Raw genomic sequence first — 14,698 nt, forward strand, 5'->3', positions numbered from 1 at the left:
TTAAAAGACAAGATTCTGATTGCAATGCAACAAAGGCTTAGGCAAATGATAACTGCTGTTTTTTATGTAGGGTTTTCCAGAATGATATCAGTACACTAAAACCTCCAAGAGGAATCACCTAAGAATGATACATCCAAAGCCTTTCGAAATTGCTAGACCTTTAAGATCCATCGAACTGGTTATATAAGTAATTATTTTGCTATTTCATTTTAGAATTTAATTGTTGAATTTGATTTTTTTCCAGACTGGATTATTAAGGAATGTCTTTGATTCTAAAACTTTTCCTTCAATGTAAATTATGTGTTGACATTTCAAGGGTGTACAAGTTAATAAAACATATGACCTTACATGGATTAATTTTTAAGTAGGCTGCAGGAATTTTATGATTATGAAAGGATATATACAAATATTGATTCACCCTATTTACTTGTGCTATTTTCCAAAAGTTTCAATTTCTTTTTTTTAAATGATGCTCATAAAAAGATACAGTCTAGAGATTCACTTTCAATGGATCCTAAATTATAAAAAAAAAATCCTGGCTATATATTAGATTTCTGCCCAGAAGAAAACTGGGTCTGAAAATAGCCACTTGTATTAACAAGTTTAGTTCCCAGCACCTGCACAAAACTGAGGGTATCACCACCACACAGTGGCTCAGCTTTGTCTAATTCAATGATGTCAGTGAAGAGACATGTATGTCTTAACCAATGTATTGGGAGTTTCTATGTAGAAAAGATATTAAAAATTCAATGTCATCATATTTATTAAACTGATCACTTGTGTGAGATTTTTAAAAGACTTCTTTATATCAGAGACAAATTATACTCAACTTTTGGTTTTTGAAAGCAACTCTAACTTTTAAAATTTTGTTCCATTTTTATACCTTGGTCTTTAATAATTTGAACTTTATTTTGTATGTATGTAAGACAAAAAGTAAAACCTCCTTTTTCCAAATGTAAAATATGATATTTATCAATACTGTTCATTTATGTTCTGGAGATGCGAGTTGTTTATGATACACATTTCTGATAACAGAGGCTATAGGAATGCAACATTCAATAATAATACATACAATATTTGAAATGAAGAGTTTTTATATATCTGTTTAGATTTTCCTGCATAATAAAAGAGATGTATCTTACTTTTTATCTCTACTACATTTTATTGCAATTCTCTGTCTCCCTATTAGTTGTGACTTTAGCTAGGTGTATATTTTGGCCAACCTCCTGTGGTGAAAACCCTCAAAAGGTTCTCAGAAAAAACTATATGGAAAGATGAACCAAGTCACTTGTTTTTCTCTTTATTAAGGGCTTCCTGTTTTCACAATTAGAACTGCTATTCACAAATGTGGTCCCCACTCCTTTTTTATTTTTTGTGCTGGCAGTAATTGGGTATGACTGGATCTGTGTGGGAGAAAGGACAATAATAAAGTGGCTGATCATTCTTGACGGCATCAATGGAATGAATTGAACTGTAGGTAAACACCTGAAGTAAAAAATAGGGAGCAAATCCTGCGAATAGTTTCACTGAGAGGATTTAGCTGGACAATTATTAGAACAATACTGGGTCAGTTTTAGTCAGATGCCAGAATGTAAGAATAAAGGATAAGAACCAATGTTCTATGCATTGGAAACTGAAGCATAGTTCAAAGAGCAGTAATGTTTTGATAGCTCAATACTCTTGTCTCTGAATGTTTGACTCAGAGTAGCTGCATTGCTTGGTAATAATCTACAATAGTCTGCTGTCCAGATACCTTGCCAAAATGGTATATTTTTCCTGCTTGTATTCCCTTCTTGAATGTCACCTTGTTTCCATGGATACTTTGAGACTTGATGGCTCTTTGCATCTCACACATTTGTAGAGTACAATGTCAGATGTCCAAGCCATGTTTTATTGATAGTAAAGTACTGCTAGTAAAGTCCTATTTACTACAACTGTATGGTTTATATGCTACACTTAAAGGAGTCTTCTCTGAATCCAGATTTTTTTTTTTTTCCTTTTTCCTTTCTTTGCAGTACTGGGAATTGAATCCAGGGCTTGCATTCTACCTCTGAGCTACATTCCTACTCATTATTAAAGTTTACTTTTTATGGTTTCTTTGTACTTTTCCAAGCTGCCTCAGCCTTGCCTCATATCTCCACAGCCAGCCTGCAGCCTGTGCAGTGCTTTCTATGAAGGCACTGGGAGGGATACTTTGCTTTGGAAGATGACTTAGTGTAGATGAAAGAAAGTATTTGGGAGTCTCATTTAATCACACTGAGTGTTACTACAGAAGTTTAAAAACAGACTACTATTGTGCAGTCTATACTAGAACTCCTGGGTTGGGGACTACAGGTGCTTACTATTATGCCACATATTACAGCACTATAAAACCAAATTTTTGCAGTGAAGTGTCTTAAGTAAAGGAAAAGAAATTTTCATATAAACATTTAGGCTATCTTTTTAAAAGAATCTATAATTTATTCCCTTTGAAGAAAGAGTGTTTCTCCCCCTTCCTTCTCTCTTTTTAAAAAACAAATAAACAGATAAACAGGAGAAATCTAGATAATATTTGAAAAATGAATGTTAGTAAAATATCACCTTTGTTACTTCTCTGAAATAATTTTATCAGACAAGAATCATCAGTGGATATAAAAAACTAAAATTTGAAGAATGCTGGTTAATTCCAAGTACAAAAATATTAGCTCATAGTTTACTTGCTAGTTATAGCTATGACAAAAAAAAAAAAAAGTTACCTTTATCATGCAATAATCCAGTGGTTACAACCATAGGTGGATGACTAAAGGGTACATCATAAAAATAGGAGAATTGGACATTTTATAGATAATATGATAGAGCATGAAGAAGTATAGCATCTTTTATGGAATATCTTTGCAAAAATTTCAATCGTGTAGTACTAAATTTTAATTTCTTTAATTAGGAAAATATCTTTATTATTTTTGAAATGTTTCAATATTCAATGTAAAAACCATGTTATTGGCTTTTTCACAATTTATAAATTGTAGAAAAATGATTCTTCCCCCTCTTTACAGCAATTTCACTCCCAAATTGAACAGGGCTCCATTACAGCTGAAACTCAGCAGGAAAAAGGGAACAGACAACACAGCAAAGTCAGGCTGTGGCTCTCTGGGCAGCCAAAGCTTTTCCTACACATTAAAGCCCAGGCTGAGTCCTCTGAAGGAGGCTCAATCATATGAATTGTGACACACTCAGTGGATCTCTGTCTCCAAGGCCAGCATCCCACTGATGGCCTGTAATGTGGCACTTGAGGTTGGCAGGTCACAATCAAGGCAGCTTCATGAGAATATGAACAGGAGCAAGCCTGAGGCGCAGATCCCTCACTCTAGAACGCAGCCAGGAGAGAGGCTGTGCATCCCAGCCAAAGGGTGCTCTAGGTTTAGAAATTTCCTTTTCTTAGCTCACAAAGACTAATTTGTTAAATAGCTATTTTTAAAAAGTCAGAAAACAAACATTTGGTTCCATTTCAGCTATAATCAACAGTTGATAATTTTTAGAAAAAGATGCCTTGAGTTGCTCTATATTGTTAAGTCTATATTTCTTTTAAAAAAATCAGGGCTCTGACTCCCTCCTTTCTCATCCATGGTTTGCGGGGAGGGAGGTACAGCTATAGCAGAGGGCTGTTTATTGATTTGAGAAAACTGTTAAAATGTTTTGCACTCACATACAAGAACGGATGGAATCCAAAAACCATCCCACGGATTTTTATGAGAAACATGACTGTCCCTCTTGGGTGTCTCAAGCCAACACAAGGCAACTGCTGCCTAGTGATTTAATACCCACTACACACTTTCCCGCCTTCCAGAAGGCATTAGAGAAAGGGCCAACCTCCGCCAGCAATGATTGTAAACATACCACTGACAGCTTGGACTCTTTGTTTTTAAATGCAGCAGGACTCTTTCCTTTGGCCCTGGCTGAAGAACCAACTCCCTCGGTCTGCTTAGGAAGGAGCAGATGGGAGGGCTCCCGGGAAAACAAGTGAGGGGCTAGGGGTCCCAACTGACTGGAGTGTGACTGGGAGCATCATCAAAGGCAATCAATACATTTATGGCATATTAAAAAATTGTCCTGTGGCCCCTAACTAGTCCCCAGGCTTGACCTGGTGGGACATGAGGCACAGGAGGCAGGAAACAATATCATAAGGGACGTGGTTGAGGTGGTTCCCACACCAGACCCAGAAAGATTATCTTTTAACACGATTCCAAAAGTGTTGGAAAGCAGAGGAGTTGATGACACTCACTATGAGCAGCAGCAGCAGACACAGGAACATCATGAGCATAAACGAATGGCTGGAAAACCAAGAGAGCTGGCTCGAAGCCCTTGTTCAGGTGGCAGTGCAGTCATTATGGATGATGGAATGGAAGTTTTCTAGGCTGCTACTGTGGAAGGCGTAGAAAAGGTCTCGTTTTCCTTTGGTCTCATAAAACTTGCCATTGGCTGGTTCGAAGTATGCAATTTCAAATAGGAAGTCCGGGGTGGGGACAGGCGTGTGAGGGGCACCAGTCAGCTGCTGGATCTTTACAAACTCTGTCTTCCCTGCACTGTGGATTGTCAGGACCTTTGAGGATAAAATCCAGCTCACCAGGCCCCGGGCCCATTCGTCTTCGTCTCCAGGCGATTGGAGAAGTTCCTTCAGGTTGGGTAACTTGCTGGCATCTGCAAGTAGGGCCTCAAAGTCCTTAGAGTTGTGTCGGGTGTAGGAGGGGGGGAGGGGCCACAGCACCAAGTCGCTCTTGTAGCTCTGCAGCTCAGAGTCGGTGAAGAGGCTGCACCACGGAGGACAGCGGCCAGCATGTGGCGGCCTGCCACCTCCTTAGCGGCTCCCTGCAGGGCTGCATCCCGGGTGGCGGGCGCATTGACACTCCGGTCAGGGGCGAGGGCCCAGCCTATGGTCAGTGAAGGACCTGAGCCCGGGGAAAACCGGATGTCCAGGCCGGGGTTCCCAAGCCTGAGGAGCAGCTCCCCACCCCGCCACCGCGCTCCCACGCTGCTCCGCGCTCCTCCCCCTAATTTTTAATTTTTAAGAAATTCAGTAAGTATAGAAACAATTTAGATGACATCATGAGACAAGTAGAAAAAGTCATACTGGAGGTATTTAATTTTAATACAACTGGCCTGGTCCTCTGACACGGCCAAGTGATCTTCGGAAAATAAAGAGTATGAGAGTACTAGCGGGGAACACTACCTCACTTGTCTTAGCGCTTCTGCATGTGTCCCTCTGGTTGCACAAGCAGCACCTCATTTAGCTTCCTGAGAGCTTTTTCTTGTACCTTATCAGCCTTTCATTCAGGAAGGTATCACGTGTCAGGGGATTAATGTTTTAAGACATCTTCAAAAAGAAAAAAAAAAAGATTGATGATAGTGAGATATAAATAATCTAGGTCTTCTATCCTCCTGGGTGAAGAACAGGGGATACATCAGTTGAGTTTTTCTGTAGAGATTAGGACCAGATGGTGGCTCACAATGGTAGCTGGCATGGGAATACCCATTTTACTGGGTACTTTTCTCTTTTTTGTATTTTTCATTTACTCACTTCCTGTGTTTTCTTACCTTTGTAATGATTACTTAGCTTCCATCAGTCTCTGGGAAATCATGATATAAGACAGTGATGTATTTAATCAAAATTGAATTCAGAAAGTTAACAGTCCATTTTCTTGCTGCTGTAACAGAATACCTCAGACTGAATAATTCAAAATGAACACTTATTTTGAAATAATAAACAAATTTGAGTCCTTTTTGTCAATGTAGAATTTAAAAATTATTGTTTTTGGGAAAACAAGATTCAAGAAAAAACAATAAAGTTCTGATACTCCATATCAGTAATTATCAGGGAAATACAAATCTAAATCAGAATGAGATATCATTTTACTCCAGTAAGAATGGCTATTATAGAAAACCTATATTGAACAAGAATTGGTGAGGATGGAGAGAAAATGAACACTTGCATGATATTGGTGGGAATCTACAGTAGCATAATCATAATGGAAAATGGTAAATGAAGTATTTTCTAAAAGAATTAAACACTGAGGGTTTGGGAATATAGCTCAGTTGGTATAGTGTTTGCCCAACAAGCACGGAGGCCCTGGGTTCAACTCCCAGCACTGAAACAAAAAAAAAAAAAAAAAAAAAAATTAAACATTGAGCTACCATATGATCCAGCTTTTCCAATATTGAAAATATATACAAATTAAATCAGTATGTCAAAAAGGATCTGAATTCCCATGTTTATTATAGCACTATTCACATTGGCCAAATAACTGAAGTGTCCATCAACTGATAAATGGATTTAAAAGATGCAGCACACAATGAAATACTATTTACCTATAAAAAATAATGAAATCTTGTTATGTGCAGCAAAAGGGATAAAAATAAAAATCATCATTTTAAGTGAAATGAGTCACAGGAAGATAGGTACAATATTATTTTACTCATGCAAATTATAAAAGTTGATCTTATCAAAGCTGAGTACGTTTTGTACTATTATGTATATAGTACAACCTAGAAAAAAATCTGACAAAACATGCCTGATACTGACTCAAATGCTGATGTTTAATTGTGTCCATGAGTCCCGTCATGCAAGTGCATGTCAGGGCCCAGGAGAATCAGGGCACACTGACCTGTCTCTCACCACCCGCCCCCAGCCAGAAAAAACGGAATTAAGGGCAGAGCCAAAGTTCAAGACTCAAATGCTAACCAATAGCTTGTGTAGTTCTCCAAAACGTCATTAGCATAAATTTGGACCAATAGCGATGCTACTTTATCCAAACCCTGATTAGCATAAATCTGGACCAATAGCGTTGACCCAAGCCCCATATTTACCACTGGAGTCACACATTCTAGCGGCAAAGTGCTGTGGGATTTGTGAGGTGGATTTGATCCCCCCCCCACGCGCGCGCGTGCACGTGGGGAGTAGGGACGTTAACTACGGAGGCCTTTGGGTTCGGAAGACATGGACCACGCGGTTGGCCGTGAGCTTCCGGGTTTGCCGCTTCCAGGGATCGCTGCTACCAATGGAAGGAAGAAATCTCCTTTCACCACAGGGACTTTTCAGAGAGGTATGTGTACTTATTTACACGTATCAATGAAAATGAGACTTGTTGATATGGAAGGTTGAATAATGAAGTTTTCGGAAGCGATGCCAGAATCTAATTTTCGTGGAATACCAGCTAATCTCGTGGCAGAGTTGAGCGTAGGTTGCATGCTTCAGACTAGATCATAGGTTCATTGGTTTGGTGTTTTCTTTCCTCTTAAAAGAAACAATATTTGAAAGGACCTCCTCATTAACATAATGTAAGAAAGCTGACAAATTCAGATTTTGTTCTCAGAGCAGAAGGAAATGAGCTAAAGGTTGATCAGTAAGGGAGACAGATGGCTGTAATACTCAGGTGGTTTGAGGTTAGGTTTGGGGCGACAGTAGAGAGTTGAGTAGAAGGAAATTGCAGTTACCCCAACGGAGAATCTGGGCACAAATACACAAAAATAAAAATATTGAGATACTTTTTAGCGGTCTTACGTCTGTAACCTGCTTGTAGATTTATTGTGCACATGAATTAAAAGATAAATTAGGAATTCTTTAATGAATTGAGTAAGTTTTAGCAGCAAGAATGAAGATATTACTATAGAAATGTAGCAGAGTGTGCTTTAGTCAATAAAGAATAGTATAACAATGTCCTGTGTTTAGGTGCGGAAACAAAAAGGTGTCCTCTAGAAATCTGAGCCACTAGAATTTTAGTGGAGAGATGCAGATGAAAGTTTAAAGTGTAAAGGAAGAGAATTGAAGAACATGTGTGCAAGTAGCTATTTCTGTAATTATTTGAGGGAAAAATAGGCAACAGGTGTTAGAGGGAGAAAAGTGGCAAAATAAGAAAAATATGTGGCTTGGAGGATGATTTTATTTTGCTGAAATTAGGATTGGAAAGGAGGGGGTATCACAGTGTTAGTGAGAAAGAATTAAATAAGTAAATATCAAACTCCCAGAAACAATACCAAACATCGAAGAAGAGATGAAACTTCGTCATAGGAAACTTTAAATTTAATTCTCATATTTTTAATTCCTGTGAACTAAGGAATATTATTCTCTAAGGACAATTATTGAATTCATGAAAAGTCTTGGTTTTGAAGGTAATTGAGAGGATTCGAAGAGCTGATTCTGCATAAATAGAGAAAAATCTGAGTAGAAATTTGTGTAGAAATCAAGTCATTTTCTTTATTCAATATTATTTCCTTTAATATATGTCCTGAATGTTTAAAATGGTTTGCTTCTCCATTTTATTTTCTGGGAAATTATATATCAGATATTAACAAATTTTAAATTTTTTAGCTATGTAGAAATAGAATTTCATTTTGCATCCAACATTTAACTTTTATCTGCCTTATTTTTGAGTTTTCAATTCTAAATGAAATTTATTAGTTATTTAATCATAACATGATATATATATATATATATATAAAACAGTGCTTCACTGTTGCTTATCCACCTACTTAGAGCTTATTTTTCTCTTTATCTTTTCATTTCAGTGTCTTGTTTCCCCTTTTTATGTAATTTTATTTTTTTCAAACATCCTTCATTGGCCATTTTTGGGTAGTTCTAAGACTGATAAATAATATTTCATTTCTGTTCCATTCAGATTTATTAACTTTTACTGCATCATAAATCTTTTCAATTTTATTCTTTATTATATATTTTATATCACAGAACATATTTCTTAGAATATCATTTATAAAATCAGATGTGCTGTAAAATTTTGTTTTTGCTATGTATATGATAGCAGTTTAGTGATATTTAAAATGCAAAAGAAAACACGTTTAACTGGAAATTTTGTACCTTATTAAAATATCACATCAAATATATATGTGCATAATAATATATACTGTTTATCAATATGAGTGAATTTATGCTGCTGTCACTGTTTATTGTTTTTAATTTACTGTTTACTAGTATAAACACTTACCTTTGTTTTATTGACCTACACACAATAGACTTTTGTTTATGTAACAACCTATCTGTCCTTAATGACTTTCTGTACTGGCTGCAAGTATAGGGAGCCCTTCCTGATCTTAATAGGATTCAATAAATATCAATAAGTTTTAAAAATATGAATGAATTTACACATATGAATGAGTTTGTACCTATAGAGATATGAAGAATTTCTCCCATGCATTTCCTCATTAAAATTAAAAGTAAAGGATGATGTTGAGGAGAAAATAATTAACTTGGACCCAGTAGGTGGAATACAGCAATATGAAAGTAATAATTTTGGACCACAAAAGGGAGAGGTGTTTTATACACAAACGGAAACAGGCGGCTTCTTGTTGCATGTCCTCATAAAGAGGTCTGCCTTCCTGATCACGGCCTTGGGTCAGACATCCTGACACTTCACCGAGGCGAGTGCTGCGGGCCTGGGAGCCCGGTGGGCTGAGGCGGGCGCGGCAGGGGCGGCGTCCCCGGGCTCCTCTGCAGCCGCCGCCGCTGGGTGTCCCGCTATGGCTCCCGCAGCGGCGGAAGAGCGCTGGCGCCCGCCGCTCCGCCGCCACTGACTTCTTAGTGATTTTCAAGAGTACATGGTTATTGACTGCAGTCACCGTCTTGTTGATCTCGTGAATTTATTCCCCCTAGCTATCCTGGATTTTCTAGCCATTGACCGATTTATACCAAATCCCATCCCCCCCTCCCCTGCCCTAATACTCGGTGAACACGATTCTCTCTGCTTCTGTGGCTTCTAATTCTTTATGTTTGTTAAACATGAGTTGAGATCACACAGTACATATTTTTCTATGCCTGGCTTATTTAATAAAATGTCCTTGAGATTTATCTATGTTGTTAAAAAGGGAAGTTTTTTGTTTGTTTGTTTGTTTTTCTTTTAGGCCTTACTAGTATTCCACTGTGTATATATACTGTCATTTATTTATCGATTCATCTTTTGATGGACACTTAGATTGTGAATAGTGCTGCAATAAACATGAAAGCATACATATGTCTTTGACATAGACATTTTATATTCATTGACCTACATATTCAGGAGTGAGATAACTAGATCAATTGATAGTTCTGTTTCCCATATTTTCAGGAACTAGTATACTTTTTCCCCTAATATTCTGTACCAATTTATATTACTACCAACAGTGTACAAGGGCTTCTTTTTCTCTGTATCCTCAATAACATTTAATTTTTGTCATTTCGTAGTAGGTGAGCTACTATCTATGTGATATTTCATTGTGATTTTAATTTGCATTTACTTGATGATCAGGGATGTTGAACATTTTTTTCATAATACTTAATGGCCGTTTGTTTGTCTTCTTTTGAAAAATATTTATTCAGGTCCACTGTTATTGTTTAATTGCCTTATTTTTTTTCTTACTGATGAGTTGTTCAATTGAGATATTAACAACATGTTCCATTTAAGTCTTGCAAGCACTTTCTAACTTTTGGTGGGTTGAGTTTTCCTTTTCTTGGTCTTTCCCTTTTTTTTACTGAAGTTTCTTAGGTGGATATAATTTCATTTGCCTAGTTTTGCTTTGGTGGTTGTGTTTTAGATTTACATATTTAAAAAAATCAACCCATAAAAATGTCAGGGAGGGCTGGGGGTGTGGCTAAGTGGTAGAAGGCTGGACATGTGGAGCCCCTGGGTTCTATCCTCAGCACCACATCAAAAATAAATAAGTAAAATAAAGGTTTAACAATATTTTTAAATGCTGGAGAGGGTTTTTCTCCTTTTTTCTTCAAGTATATTCACAGCTTTAATAATTACATTTAAGTTTTTAATTTGTCCTGTACTGACTTTTATTTATATATGATTTGGAAACAGTGTAACTTAATTTTTCTGTATTTAGTGAGCTAGATTTCCAGGTATTACCATTTATTAAAGAGACAGTCTTTTCCTATTGTGTATTCTCAGCCCTTGTGAAAACTTATTGACTGCAAGTGCATGGATTATTTTTCTGGACTCTCATTCCATTTGCCTTTTTATCTATTTTTATGCTGTTACCATCCTGTGTTGATTACTACAGCTTTATCTCTAAGACTTTATTCAAGTAGTACGATGTGTCCAGATTTGGTTTTGCTCAAGATTGTTTTAGATATTTGAAGACCTTTGTGGTTCCTTGTGATTTGTAGGATTTTTTTTGTCCCTGGAATTTTTATGGAGATTTTTAAAGTATTTTTTGTATCTATCATAAGCGGCATTGTATTTTATTTTTCAAGTAGTTCCTTGTTAGTGTATAGAAACGCAACTTTTATATGTTGATTTCATATCCTGCAGCATAAAAGATAGTTCTGTGTGTGTGTGTGTGTGTGTGTGTGTGTGTGTGTGTGGTCTTTAGAGTATTTTAGATATAACATCATGTCATCTGCCATTAAGGACAGCTTAACTTGTTTTTTATTTTCAACCTGATGTATCCCCACACCCAGGCCCTTCTTAATTTTTTTTCTTTCTTTTGTGCCTAATTGCTTACTAGGCCTTCCTGGAATATGTTGATAAATTTGGTAAGATTGGGCATCCTCTCTTATTAACTAATAATAGAGGAAAATATTTAACTTTTACCTATTTCAGCATTTTGTTAACTTGATTTTTGTCATACACGTTCATTATTTAGTTTCATTCCTTATATATCTAGTTTGTTGAAAGTCTATTTTTTTAAATCAAGGAGGTATGTTTAATATTGTTGAATTCCTCTTGTGTATTTGTGGATGTGATCACAATGTTTGTGTACTTCCATTTTTCTTATGTCGTTCATCAGAGTTATTGGTCTTTGATATTTTAATCTCATATGGTTTTGCTATTAGGGTAATGATGGTCTGGTAATATCATTTGGGAAATATTTCCTCCCCTTAATTTTTTTTTAACATTTTGAGAAGGAAATGGTATTCCTTGAACATTTGTTAGAGGACAGTAAGAAAGCCATCAAATCCTTGGGCATTTGTTTGATGAGATTCTTTCTACTACTGATCCAATCTCCTTACTTCTTGTTGGTATGTTCTGGTTTTTTCTTTCTTAATGATTTGGTCTGGGAAGGTTGTTTGTATTGTGGAATTTACCCATTCGTTCTAGGTTATCTTCACAGTACTTTCTATTATGCCTTGTATTTCTATGATATCAATTTTAGTGTCTACTCTTTTTATTGTATTTCAGTCATCTTTTTTTCATTATATTGTCTGACTTAAGGTTTGCTTTTTTTTATTTATCTTCTTTAAAAAAAAAAAAAAAACTCGAGTTTTTAAAATTTGTTTCCATTGGTTTACCAGTCATCATTTCAAGTTATTTCTGCTTTGGTTCTTTGCTTTTTTCTATATTTTTTGACTTCAATTTCTTTTTCTTAGTACCATCAGGTATATTACTAGATTGTTTCTACCAGGCCCTCTATCTTTATTGATGTAATCAAAAATGGCTATAAACTTGCATGTTACATGGATTTTCTTTTACTGCAACCTATTAGTTTTGGTATGGTATTTCTAAATATGTTCAACTCATGCTTTATTTTTAAAAATTTTCCTTTGATCCATTGGTTGTTTAGGAGCATGTGGTTTGTTTTCCATGTATTAGTGAATTTTCCTGCTATTTACTTTTAATTTCATGTCAGTGTGCTCAGCTATGATACCTAATATGATTTCAATATTCTTATGTATCTTAGAACTTGTTTTGTAAACTAAAATATGATCTCTCCTGGAGAATGACGTTGTGTGCCTTCAAGAAGAATGTTTTATATATATATATATATATATTAAAAATATGAAATTAGTTGGCTAATGGCTCTCTAGGAAGAGTTGCCACCAGTTGGTTCAACATTTAGTCTTATAAAAATGGAAGTGATGGCCTCCAAGCATTTTACAAACTGGACTAGAATCTGGAAGGATCATATGGCTAAGTATGTTTGCTTATTTTTATTTATTGTTGTTGTTCCAGGAATTGAACCCAGTGGAGCTTAACCCCTGAGGCATAATCCCCAGATCTTTTTATCTTATCGAGAGACAGGGCCTTGCTAAATTGCTTAAGCCCTTGGTAGTTGCTGAGGCTGGCTTCAAACTTGGAATCCTCCTGCCTCAGCCTCCCAAGTCCATATGCCATCATGCCCAACTTGCTTATTCTTTATATTTATAAAGGGTTTTTCGGTTGTTTTGTTATTATCTGAATTATTACTTTTTGAGTTTATGACAAAAAATATTTTAAGTGAATAACTCTCCATTGTTCACTTTTTCCTTTTATTATTATTCTACTGTAGTTTTTTGACTCTTTTGAACTCTACAGCCACATTAATCAAGTTGGTCATTTTAAAATTTTCTAGTACATTCCTCAATTGTTTTTGTGTAAATGTTAAATTGGTACATTCTTACAGTTGCATGTTTCTAAATGAAGGATCACAAATAATTCCTAAAACTGCCTATCTAACAACTTCATATGTAACGTGATCTAAATCAGGAGTTTGCAAACTACAACCCTTGAGCCAAATCTTACACATCACTAGTTTATGTTAATAAAATTTTATTATATTATAGTTACTTGTATTTGCTGCTTCACACAAATTAGGTATTTGTGACAGTATTACATGTCTCAAAAAAGCCTATTTACCATTCATACCTTTAAAGATAAAGTTTTTCTTATAATAATAATGATCCCTGAGCTTAGAAAGTTTGCAGAAAAATTAACTTCAGTAAAAAGTATATCACTTTAAATTTATCTTTCTCTTCACATTTTTACATTGATATTTTTCATTCTTCTTTAGAATATAATACTGTTCTCATTTAAAACCTGTGCTAGAGAAGACAAGCAACAGAAACTGTAAAATTATAACCACTTCAAAAATAAATGTTGCATAGCATGCAGAAGTTTATACATTTTGTTGAAATTTTCAAATATATATTTTTTGTGTTTTTTGCCTAAAATTCAGATACTTCTTATTCTCTCACTCACATCTGCTCAGTTTGCTATAAATGACTAATCTAAATGTATAAAGGCACCATAAATGCTGAAATTCTATTATCTGTGATGCCTACTTTGCTAGCTTTAGACACCATTAGTTTTATAAAACTTAATTTGAGATATAATGTAACAGTATCTGAAACATTTGGTAAGATGGTTATTTCATTTGGGGGGTAATTATTTGTTATTAGTTTATTTTAAATGCAGGAAATATTGTGGTTCATTTTGACATAATCATACAAGTATGGAGTAAAATTTACTCCATTTCAACTCTGGTACTGGTACTTTTCTTTTTCCTTTAGTGATAGTTCTATTTTTTAATAGTTTTTTTTTTTTTTTAAATGAGTGCCTTGTGGATATAAATTCACTGTGGTATATTCATCCATGTATGTAGCAGTTTGATCAGATTCCTTCTACTGTTCTTCACTTTTCCCATGCCTCCTTTTTGGCCCTCAAGCTTTTCCCTCTACCTCACTGATCTCTTGTGTGTTATCATGAAATTTCCCTCCCCTGATGCTGCATACTTATTTTCACCTAGCTTCTGCATATCAGAGAAAATATTCAAACCTTGAATGTCTGGTTCTGTCTTATCTCTTACCATGATGCTCTTCAATTCCAGCCATTTACCAGCAAATTCCATTATTTTATTGTTAATGGCTGAGTAAAACTCCATTGTGTGTATATACCACATTTTCTTCATGCATTTCTCTGTTGAACAGCACCTAGGTTAGTTCCACATCTTGACTATTGTAAATTGTAGTGTTAGA

The 14,698-nt window shown here is 35.6% G+C and overlaps 1 pseudogene across 1 annotated transcript; it reads right to left on the reverse strand.

The window, feature by feature from the left end:
* Positions 1–4,208: 4,208 nt before the first annotated feature.
* Positions 4,209–11,514, reverse strand: LOC306660280 (annotated as a pseudogene). The gene is made up of 3 exons: positions 11,470–11,514; positions 9,312–9,558; positions 4,209–5,024 (listed from the first exon to the last, which is right to left on the reverse strand). The product of its transcript is annotated as an uncharacterized misc_RNA (transcript).
* Between the last annotated feature and the right edge of the window lie 3,184 nt (positions 11,515–14,698).

This window comes from Sciurus vulgaris, assembly GCF_902686455.1.
Source record: "Sciurus vulgaris genome assembly, chromosome: 4".
Lineage (NCBI taxonomy): Eukaryota > Metazoa > Chordata > Mammalia > Rodentia > Sciuridae > Sciurus > Sciurus vulgaris.